This window comes from Podarcis raffonei, chromosome 17 (genome assembly GCF_027172205.1).
Source record: "Podarcis raffonei isolate rPodRaf1 chromosome 17, rPodRaf1.pri, whole genome shotgun sequence".
Classification (NCBI taxonomy): Eukaryota; Metazoa; Chordata; class Lepidosauria; order Squamata; family Lacertidae; genus Podarcis; species Podarcis raffonei.
Window position 1 is genome coordinate 31,660,715 of NC_070618.1, and position 10,157 is coordinate 31,670,871.

Here is a 10,157-nt window from a genome sequence, read left to right on the forward strand (position 1 = left end):
ATGTAGAGTTTGGTGTCAGCGTTGCTTGTGTTGTTCACTTGTGTTCCTTTGGTGGTGAGAGAGGTTGGGGTTGGCCTAGGGTGTGATTGTTTGCTTGTGATTGGCTGTGGTGATCTTTGTTTTCGTGTGTGAGTGAGGTGTGTGTGTGTTTTGGATCAGGTTAGCCATATTGATTTGTATGCTGTTGGTGGATTATTGTCATTGTCCTGTTGGGCTGTGTATGTGATAAAGGGGAGCCATACCGGGGTGAAGGCGTCTTCTTCTGTTTGTCCCCGTGTCAGTTTCAGTTTATTAGTTAATTTTTCTAGTAGGGCATGAAAACAAAGACCACCACAGCCAATCGCAAACAAACAACCACACCCTAGGCCAACCCCAACCTCCCTCGCCACCAAAGGAACACAAGTGAATAGCAGAGAACCTGCACAAGCGACGCTGACACAAAACCCCACATATATTAAGTAAAATAGAAATATTGCCACCACCCCTTCCCCCTTTCCTTCCTAATGTCTCAACAAATGAAACTGATCTGTAAAAAATGTTATGGGGGGGGGAGAGATTGCACATACCTTTGTAAACCAAGAAAATCTTTAATAAAAATAACAAAGAACAAACAGCAAAAAACCCAAAAAAAACCCCAAAACCAAAATACAAAGCCCACACACCACGGAGCAGATTGGGGAGGCAAGCAAATGAAAAGGTCACACAGGAGAAGCTGCGATTTCTCCATCTCCTACTTCTGCAGTCATTTCGAAAGGACAAATAAAAATATCCAGAATGTAATCTGGTGGCTAAAAGCAGACTGTTCCATTTAAAAAATGCATTCAATGGAAATAAACCTGGCGATAATATGGAAGGAACTCAATGTTACTCTGTCATTCTGCGGGCGCAAGCATTTTGGCTTGCCGTATGGAACAATCCTCTGCACCCCACAAGAGCCAACTTCAGGGGGTGGGGTGAGGTGGAGTGGGGAAGAGAGTGGAGGAAAGCCCCATTGCATAAGCTTCCATTGACAAAACTCATTGTGGCACCTGAGGTCAACCTCGAAATGATGCCTGACTGTCATGCCAAGGTAGAAAGGGGGAGTGAATACAGTGGTATCTCAGGCTAAGAACTTAATTTGTTCTGGAGGCCCATTCTTAACCTGAAACTGTTCTTAATCTGAGGCACCACTTTAGCTAATGGGGCCTCCTGCTGTGGCCGCGCTGCGGCCGCACAGTTTCTGTTCTCATCCTGAAGCAAAGTTCTTAACCTGAGGTACTATTTCTGGGTTAGCGGAGTCTGTAACCTGAAGCGTATGTAACCCGAGGTACCACTGTACCTACATTGGGAACAAGAGTAAGAGGAGGTGAGCTAGAGAAGGAGGCGGCGGCGCTGTGTTGAAACGGCAATGGTGACGAGTTGCACAGCAACTGGGCTGCACGGGAACATATAGGATTTCAGATGTGATCTTCATGGTGTCGTGCTAGAATCTTGAGGTTTTAATCTGAGTCACCCCAATGGATGCGGAGAGTGATGTTGCCTTGGACATTTTAATGACAAATGTAGTCAGAGTCTTCCAAACAATATGTCATTGAAAGATTGCGTTAGAGGGAGCAAATGTAATATACAAGCGTGGTGTTGGGAAAGTATTAATGAAGCTTCGGAAACCAAGGATTACAGCAACAATTTGGTCCTCAGGAAAAGTAATTTGCACAGGAGCTAAAGTGAAGAAGAAGCTAAATTTGGTGCCAGACGATTAGCTTGTAGTCTGCAGAAACTAGGTTTCCAGGCGATTTTTACAGATTTTAAAGTTGTCAATGTTTTAGCAGTATGCAATATGCCCTTTGAAATCAGATTGCTGGAAATCACAAAAAGCAACAGACCCCATGCTAAAATCTCTCAGAGCTACTTTACAGTTTTTTTCAACAGGAAGTATCACAGTTACAGGGCCAAACGTAAAGGCTGTTGCCACTGCAGTGGAACAAATTTATCCATTTGTGTTTGAAAGCAGGAAAGAAATTTTATAAGTTGCCACTTCACAATTAGGCAACCTAACCAAGCACCTTTTATAAGACTGGACTAATAGCAAAAAAAAGAAGGTGGGGAAGAAAAGGACAACTGGACCAACACAGCTGAGGGGGTGCAAACTCTTGGCCACGGTGATAATCTCCAGTCCCCTTTGGATTTTATTTGGAACAGTGCTATATTGTAAAAACAAATGTTTACAAGATACGAAATTGCTGGTTTTTACAAGACATTCTTTTTTTTTTTTTACAAGACATTCTTGTCTTGTCTCTTTTACATTTTGAATTATGGTGCTGGAGGAGACTCTTGAGAGTCCCATGGACTGCAAGAAGATCAAACCTATCCATTCTGAAGGAAATCAGCCCTGAGTGCTCACTGGAAGGACAGATTGTGAAGCTGAGGCTCCAATACTTTGGCCACCTCATGAGAAGAGAAGACTCCCTGGAAAAGACCCTTATGTTAGGAAAGATGAAGGGCACAAGGAGAAGGGGATGACAGAGGATGAGATGGTTGGATAGTGTTCTCAAAGCTATCAGCATGAGTTTGACCAAACTGCGGGAGGCAGTGGAAGACAGGAGTGCCTGGCGTGCTCTGGTCCATGGGGTCACGAAGAGTCGGACACAGCTAAATGACCAAACAACAACAACACAAGACATTCTATTTATTTCTGCAGTAAATTTCTATGTGTACATAAGCAGATTTGTCATGATATGCACTAAATCTGAAAACACTTCTATAGGTTGAGCTTGTGTTTTTATTTGTGAATATTCTTTACCTTTTTGTACGCTGAATGTTGGGCACCAAAGAAGCTGTAGACATTACCCTTTTTCGTCTGATAAAATGTGCACACATAAAAGTCTGCAAAACTTTTCTTTTTAAAAAAAGGAGGCCAGCATTACCTCCTACTTGCCAAGGAACCGGTGTGCTGCTGAGGGGCATATCCGGCTTCCAAGAATTGCACTGTAGCCGTTGCTGCAACCATTCATTCCTCGGAGGCGGTGTGATCCTGTCTCCTGAGGTGAGCTGCCTTACTTTGCCTCAAGAGTGAACTGGCCCTGCGTGAATTTCACCCAAGGAATTGCAAATGCTATATAATTGAGAAGACACCCGATCACAGGGGGATTTTCAACCCCCCCCCCCCACAGTCTCACAATGAAATTGACAGGCCAGAGTTTGTAATGCTGAAAAATAATCAGTGATAACCTCCTCCAAAACAGCTGAAAAGACCAAAATGTTTAAGGCATGGAGGGCATCCCTGTGGTTTCTCAATGCTGTTAGACTCCTCTTGACCACAACCAGCTATTATTTCATCTGTCCAGAAGTTCTTATCTCACTCAACGCACTTTCCTTGAATTCCCGGGCCTTGGACTCCGCTTTCTCTGCAAACATCGCAAATGTTTCAAGGGCAGATAAACAATTAAGCTCACCAAGGCTTTCTGTGATGCCGTGGCAGGTCAGGGATCGCGAGGCCCTTCAGATGGGTGTTGCGTACGTCCCTCCGGAAGGATCGCTAGCCTGGTGATCAAAGGCAAGCTATAATTCCCCTCTGCCCTTGGCCCTTCTTGTGTGTGTGGGGGGGGAAATGCCGCTGCAATTCCTGAGGCTTTACGTAGAAAGAAGCAGCAATCCCATCAATTTTAGTGGTGCTCTCTCAGAATCTGCAGCCTGCTTTGCTGCTCCACTTACATCTCCACCATGTCCCCATGACAAGTAACTTCAGCATCCTGTCTGTGCTGGATTGCGTTGCCAAGTCCTTTGGTCACCAGATTTCCCCCCTTATAAAATCCTTTCTCCTCTGGCAAGGATGGATAAGCTGCTGAGGCCCTGCCCTATATCCCACCTGGTTGTCAGGGAACATCTGTTTTCAGGGCTCTGCGACAGCGTTAGCTGCTCACCTGGTGGGTGCCCTAAGCCATGGGTAGGCAAACTAAGGCCCGGGGGCAGGATGCAGCCCAATCGCCTTCTAAATCCGGCCCGCGGACGGTCCAGGAATCAGCGTGTTTTTACATGAGTAGAATGTGTCCTTTTATTTAGAATGCATCTCTGGGTTATTTGTGGGGCATAGGAATTCATTCATTTGTTCCCCTTCAAAATATAGTCCGCCTCCTCCCCCCACAAGGTCTGAGGGACAGTGGACCGGCCCCCGGCTGAAAAAGTTTGCTGACCCCTGCACAATAGGAGAGCAATATCTCCTCGTAATGCTGGGAGGACAGCTTGAACGAGGTTTGTGTGAGGAGGGGGCGACACTGGATAGGAAACCTTAGAATGTTATAAGCAAACAGAAGACATCAAAGCGATACCAGCTCTCTCTCTCACATTAAATTTTCTGTTTTACAATTTAAAATACTCATTTTACACCCTTAAGATATCAATGACTTCCCTTCTTCTCTTTCCATGGTTCATTTTACATATCATAAATCCCTGCATATTCTACAGAAACTATACCATTCAGTTTTCCATTACAGTATTACATCCATCATAACTTATTTACACTGCTGAATTTATCTTAACGCTGCCAGCGTTTTCAGCTGTACAGTTTTTTCCCATATATTCAATAAACGTCTTCCAGTCTTCTCTAAACGTATGTTCTTCTTGTTCTCTCATTCTATATGTTAAGTCTTGCAAGCTGCACATATTCCGTCAACTTAAGTTGCCATTTTTCTGTGGTTGGGACCTTGCTAACAAAACACAGGCCACAATAGTGGCATGCATAAATAACCTTTTGTGACACCTGGGAATTTCAGTCTGAATTATCCCCAACAGAAAGGACTCTGGATTTTGGGGGGGGGGGAGTACTTTTAAACATTTTTTTTCAAGTCATTATGGATCATTTCCCAATACGCTTTTACCCTTTTACAAGTCCTCCACACGTGAAAGAACATTCCCTCCACCTCTTTGCATCTCCAGCACTCATCTGATTCAGTCTTATACATCTTAGCAAGCCTACTCAGAGTTAAATAACATCTGTGAATCATTTTCAGGTAGTTCTCCTTCAAGGAATAACATTCTGTGAACTTCAAATCACTTTCCCAGAGTTTTCCCCAGAGGTTAAAATCTATATTGTGAAAGGCGGAGCCAACTCTCACCTTTTTCACCCCTTATGGCACCAATGAAATCAGCACCTATTTTGGTCCGGGGTGGAGACCTAAACCTTCCTGACAGATGTCAGAACTCTTCAATCTAATGTTGTTTCATTTATTGAACAATTGGAGGAGACAGTTAATATTACTTTCATCGTGGACCTGTGCTACCTCCCACCTGCATTCTGCCTCTTGCTGAGGCACCACCCAAATATATAAACTCCCAGAGGGTTTCCCTCCCAAACATGACATACCTCTTAAAGGGATATCACCACGTCTCCCTCTTTTGATATTAATAATACCAACTGGAAGCAAACAAGAACACAATAAGGTAATATCCAGTGGTTTTTTCGGGGGGGGGACGCAAGGGTACGCGTACCCCCGAACATTTTGTGAATCTAAGTTTGGCCTCATTGAGGGGCAGTAGTTCAATAGATGTAGGAAAATGAGAGTACCCCTAAACATTTTTTTTTTTAAGAAAGAAAGCACTGAGTAATATCAAAACAAATGCCGATGAGTCTGTCTGTCTTTCTTATGGCTGTTGGACCTCTGTAAAAGGGTTCCAGTTTCTAGTGCCTGTTTGCTCATACCATTTTCTTTTGCTGGCCTCCTCCTCTTTCATGGATTTCTTTTCTTTTCTTTTCTTTTTTCTTTTATTCATTTTAATACACAAAAAGGACAATTATCTGTATACATCAACACAAAACAGAAAGAAAAATCATATACCAAAGAATAATCACAAAACAAAACAATAAAATAAAATAAAATAAAGATGGTCTTTTTATTGTAGATCAGACTTCCCGTCCGCTCCTTACTTCATTTACTTGTCATTAACTTGCTGCCAATACATATCAAGTTATTATCAGAATTTAAATAAGTTTTAATCTGTCTTAGGTCTCACATCATATTTGAAACTACTACTGAAATTATTCGAATGCTGCAACAGATTTTAAGCTACAATAATTATTTTTCAAATATAGTTTGAAGACTTCCCATTTTGAGATAAATACCTGTTTTGGTTTATTCTTTATTTTTTCAGACAAGCTATCTAATAAAAAATATTTTTTTATAAAAAGGTGGAACCTTGTGGCATGATCATTTAATATGATAGCGGATCCCCTCGGCGGGACATTATGGCTTTCTGTTTCCATGTTGTGCCATCTGAAAGCAACACATTGCCATTTTCCTGAAGTGGTGGCAAGTCTTTAGCACCCTTATCGTAATGCCATTTCCTCTTGACCTTGCACAGATTTTTGCATGTGTAAATTTCACGTTGTCAACTGATCTCACTGTGTCATACTTGTGGCAGTCTTGTGATGAATTTTCTGTTGAGCAGTAGTTTTCTTGGGAAGAGGCCATGCTGCGTGGTAACTAGTTCTGTAAGTAAGACATGCCAAATAAGGATCAGCCTTTGAGTTCATTGCTTTATTTAGGAATCTCTTTGCTAGGCCATTCTCAACAAGTTCATTGGATTTTGTAGATATCTTGAGCTGGATGTTTTGTGGATAAACCCATCTAGCTTTGCAAATCCTTGGAACTTGTGGCCATCAAACTGATGTGTGTTATCTGTTTGTACTACAGTAGGCATGCCGTGTTGAGCAAATACTGATGCAATGAGGGTGATTACTTAAATGGCTGTCATGTTGCCCAGATGAGCTATCTCAGGGTAGCTGGAAAAACAGTCCATTATTAGCAGGACAGTTCTTTCCTGCTAGCTCAAGTCAGTGTCCACCTTTGACCGTGGATGCAGAAGCTCTCCCCAAAACATCACAGGTTCTTCTATCAGAGCTGATATAAATTTCTGACATGCCACGCTTTCCCTCTTCTTTCTCTGTCTACATTTATGTTTGGCCAGCACCCTCTGGAAAAGTCTATCTATAATTACATTTTTCTATACTCAAGTGGCCTTCAACGTACTCTTTGCGTCATATCTTCCTTTGAAGCTTTGCATGCATGGGAACAAGATGTCACCTAGTACTGACAGTTCTTCCTTGAACTATATGATGATTCCAATTCTTTTGCAGGATATCATCTTATCTATGAACTGGGTAAATGCAAACCTAGGGTTGCCATTGTTCAAAAAGTGAAAATCCAGATACAAAAGTTGTTGAGCTTCTTTGTTTTTTTGGAGGAGGGAGGCAAAGTTGATGAAAGCTGTCTGGGTCATGTGATCAGCATGACCAAACACTGGCTCCCTCAGCCTGGCTCCCTTAGCCTGAAAGCGAGATGAGCGCCGCAACCCTCTAGTTTCCTTTGACTTAACCATCCAGGGGTCCTTTACCTTTTTTACTTTTTAATGGTAATACCATGCTTTTTGATCTCTTTCAGGCAGCTAAAGTACCGTATTTTCCGCTCTATAAGACGCACCAGACCACAAGACACACCTAGTTTTTGGAGGAGGAAAACAAGAAATAAAATATTCTGAATCTCAGAAGCCAGAACAGCAAGAGGGATCACTGCGCAGTGAAAGCAGCAATCCCTCTTGCTGTTCTGGCTTCTGGGATAGCTGCACAGCCTGCATTCACTCCATAAGACGCACACACATTTCCCCTTACTTTTGAGGAGGGAAAAAGTGAGTCTTATAGAGCAAAAAATATGGTATTTATTGCCTTTGAATTTCTAATTCTAAAGCTTTCTACTCTTTATATGGTAAGAGCAGTTAACCAGTTGGAAGGACTACCTTGGGATGGGAGGTGGCGGACTCTCCTTCGCTGGAGAATTTTGAACAGAAATTGCATGGCCATCTATCAGAGATTCTTTAGGTATGATTCTTGCATTGGAGGGGGTTGCACTAGTTGAGTCTTGGCGTCCTTTGCAACTCTGCAATTCTATGATTCTTCAGTTTTGTGGCTTTAAGAAGGTGATGGTCTTCATATTCTCTTTCTATTTGTATTCCCAAGTAGCGTGTTATGTTTCCTATATCCTTCTGTTGTAAGAAAATCTGCTCCTCTTTCCTTATGGGGTATCCAGGAGCCCATACAGAGTCCTAAGGTTCCCTATCAGTAGGAGAAAGTAACAGAGGCCAACCAGAGTATATTGAGAAGCAAAGCGGCTAGTAAGCCTGATCTTTATTCAAGGAACGGTTGCAACAGGGTCCTCACTCATCACACACAGGAGGGAGAACCCCGAACAATGGGGTTGACTATTGAAATTGCCCACCCTGTAGCCCAAGATTCTCCCCAAAACATCATACATACATCACAGAAGGAGGCGGCCTAAGGCAGAAATCCTGTCTGCCAGGATACCTGATAATGGTAACTGATTGCATTACCTTGGCAGCCCAGCCATTCTTTTGTGATGGTTAACACTTTAGTTCCTGAGTCCAGGTCACAGGCTCACCCTATTCATACACAAATACACCCTTAAGACAGGATTTGCAAGCAAAAAGACAATAGGAAGGCTTTCCCCATTTGTCTCCCTTACTGCAGAGGAATATTTGAGGTCATTGGGAGAGTCAAAATGGCTTCAGGATTGCCTTCCCATACTATTTCAGACACATGGTTCATATATTTAGATATGTCTGCATTTATGAATATTAATTCTATATTTGAGACCATAAAATTCTTATAACACTTCTTTCCAAGTTTTGGTTTAATACTTTAATTAGTTCATGATCATCCCCATCTTGTTCAAAGCAGATCATCGGATTATCTACGTGCAATGGTACACGAATCCATCTCTGATCTGTTCTCTTTGAATACAGGCAGAGATCTGCTTTACTTTGGGTGAATTTCCCCTTTGTCAGTACTTCATTTATTTTTGCATTCCAGGCTCCGGCAGCTTGCTTAACCTTTGGGGGTCTTTAACCTGGAGGGGGAGGGCAGCACACCGATTCTACCAATGTTCCAGGGTGGTGGTCTTACCTTGGCTGGGAGTTCATTTGTTTTTCTTTCTTTCAGCTGCTGCTTTAAGTGGCAACTTGACTGTGTTCCCGGCACGGAAATCCCTTGGGAACACTTTGTCATGGTTCAGCGTCATTCCCAAGGGCAGGTTCAGCAAAGAAGCCTTTTTGTTGTCCTTGGGAAGAAAGAAGGAACCCCTCAGCTCCATCATAAAGATAAGACCACAACCTTTGAAGATTCATAAAATCCACCCATTTTCTAAAATTGTTGGGTATTTCCCCCCACTTTTGTTGGATGGCAGTATTTGTCCCAGGTTTCGCCCGTGTATTTCCACTCCTGCTCCTCTATAACCATCTCTCCAGCCAGGGCCATCTTACCCATAGACCCTAGTGGTGTGGGGCGCCGGGGCGCCAAGTTCTAGAGGGCGCCAGGTGAGAGTCTGGGGAACACCGAACGAGCACGCTGAGTGAGCGAGGGTGCATGCTCCTCTCCCACTGAGCATCAGCTCAGTTTTTTTCCCTTTTAGCCTGCAGGCGCCTAATTCTGTGGGGTGCCAGAAGGCTAAAAGGGAAAAAACCGAGCTGACGCTCAGCGGGAGCGGCACACACACCCTCACTCACTCAGCGCAGGCCCACTCACTCGGTGTGCTCACGCCCAGTGTATGGCCAGTGGCTCCCATTTTACAAACCCCTTTAAGAGGGGACCCTGGAATCACCGCTGTGGGGGTTGGGGTGAGTTACCACTTCATGCCCACCCCCCCCCCAGTTTAGGGAAGATAGACTAAAGGATTCTGCCCAAGGCCAAAACTGCCACCTGAGACAGCGATTGCATGTTTGCTGCTGACTCCGCCTCCTATTTATGTGTCTGGCCCCGCCTCCCAAGAGTGCTGATAGGTTAACTGGGGTTTGGCAGGAACCCCCAATGACTAGCGCAGGGAGGCGGGCCAGCCCAACCAGCTGGTGAGTCCCACGTGGCCAGAGGTGCTGTGCGCAGTCCCGCAAAGGGGGGGGGGCCCACAAAGGGAGGTGTGAGCGCTCATTGTTGAACATGTTCAAGTTCCAGAGATCTTATAATAAGTTTGCTACTGAGGAAACGGGCATACAGTTTCCCAATTATTGAGAGCAGGCTAATAGGCCTATAATTGGAAGGTACATCCGGGCTGGCGCCTCCGGCAATGGCTGAATTCCTCTGATTGGGAGGAATTTGCTTCATGGAAATCAAGGTCTGGCCC

General features: G+C 43.9%; 1 pseudogene; it reads left to right on the forward strand.

The window, feature by feature from the left end:
- The first annotated feature begins 1,400 nt into the window (after window positions 1-1,400).
- Window positions 1,401-2,050, forward strand: LOC128404821 (TATA box-binding protein-like 1; annotated as a pseudogene).
- The last annotated feature ends 8,107 nt before the right edge of the window (window positions 2,051-10,157 follow it).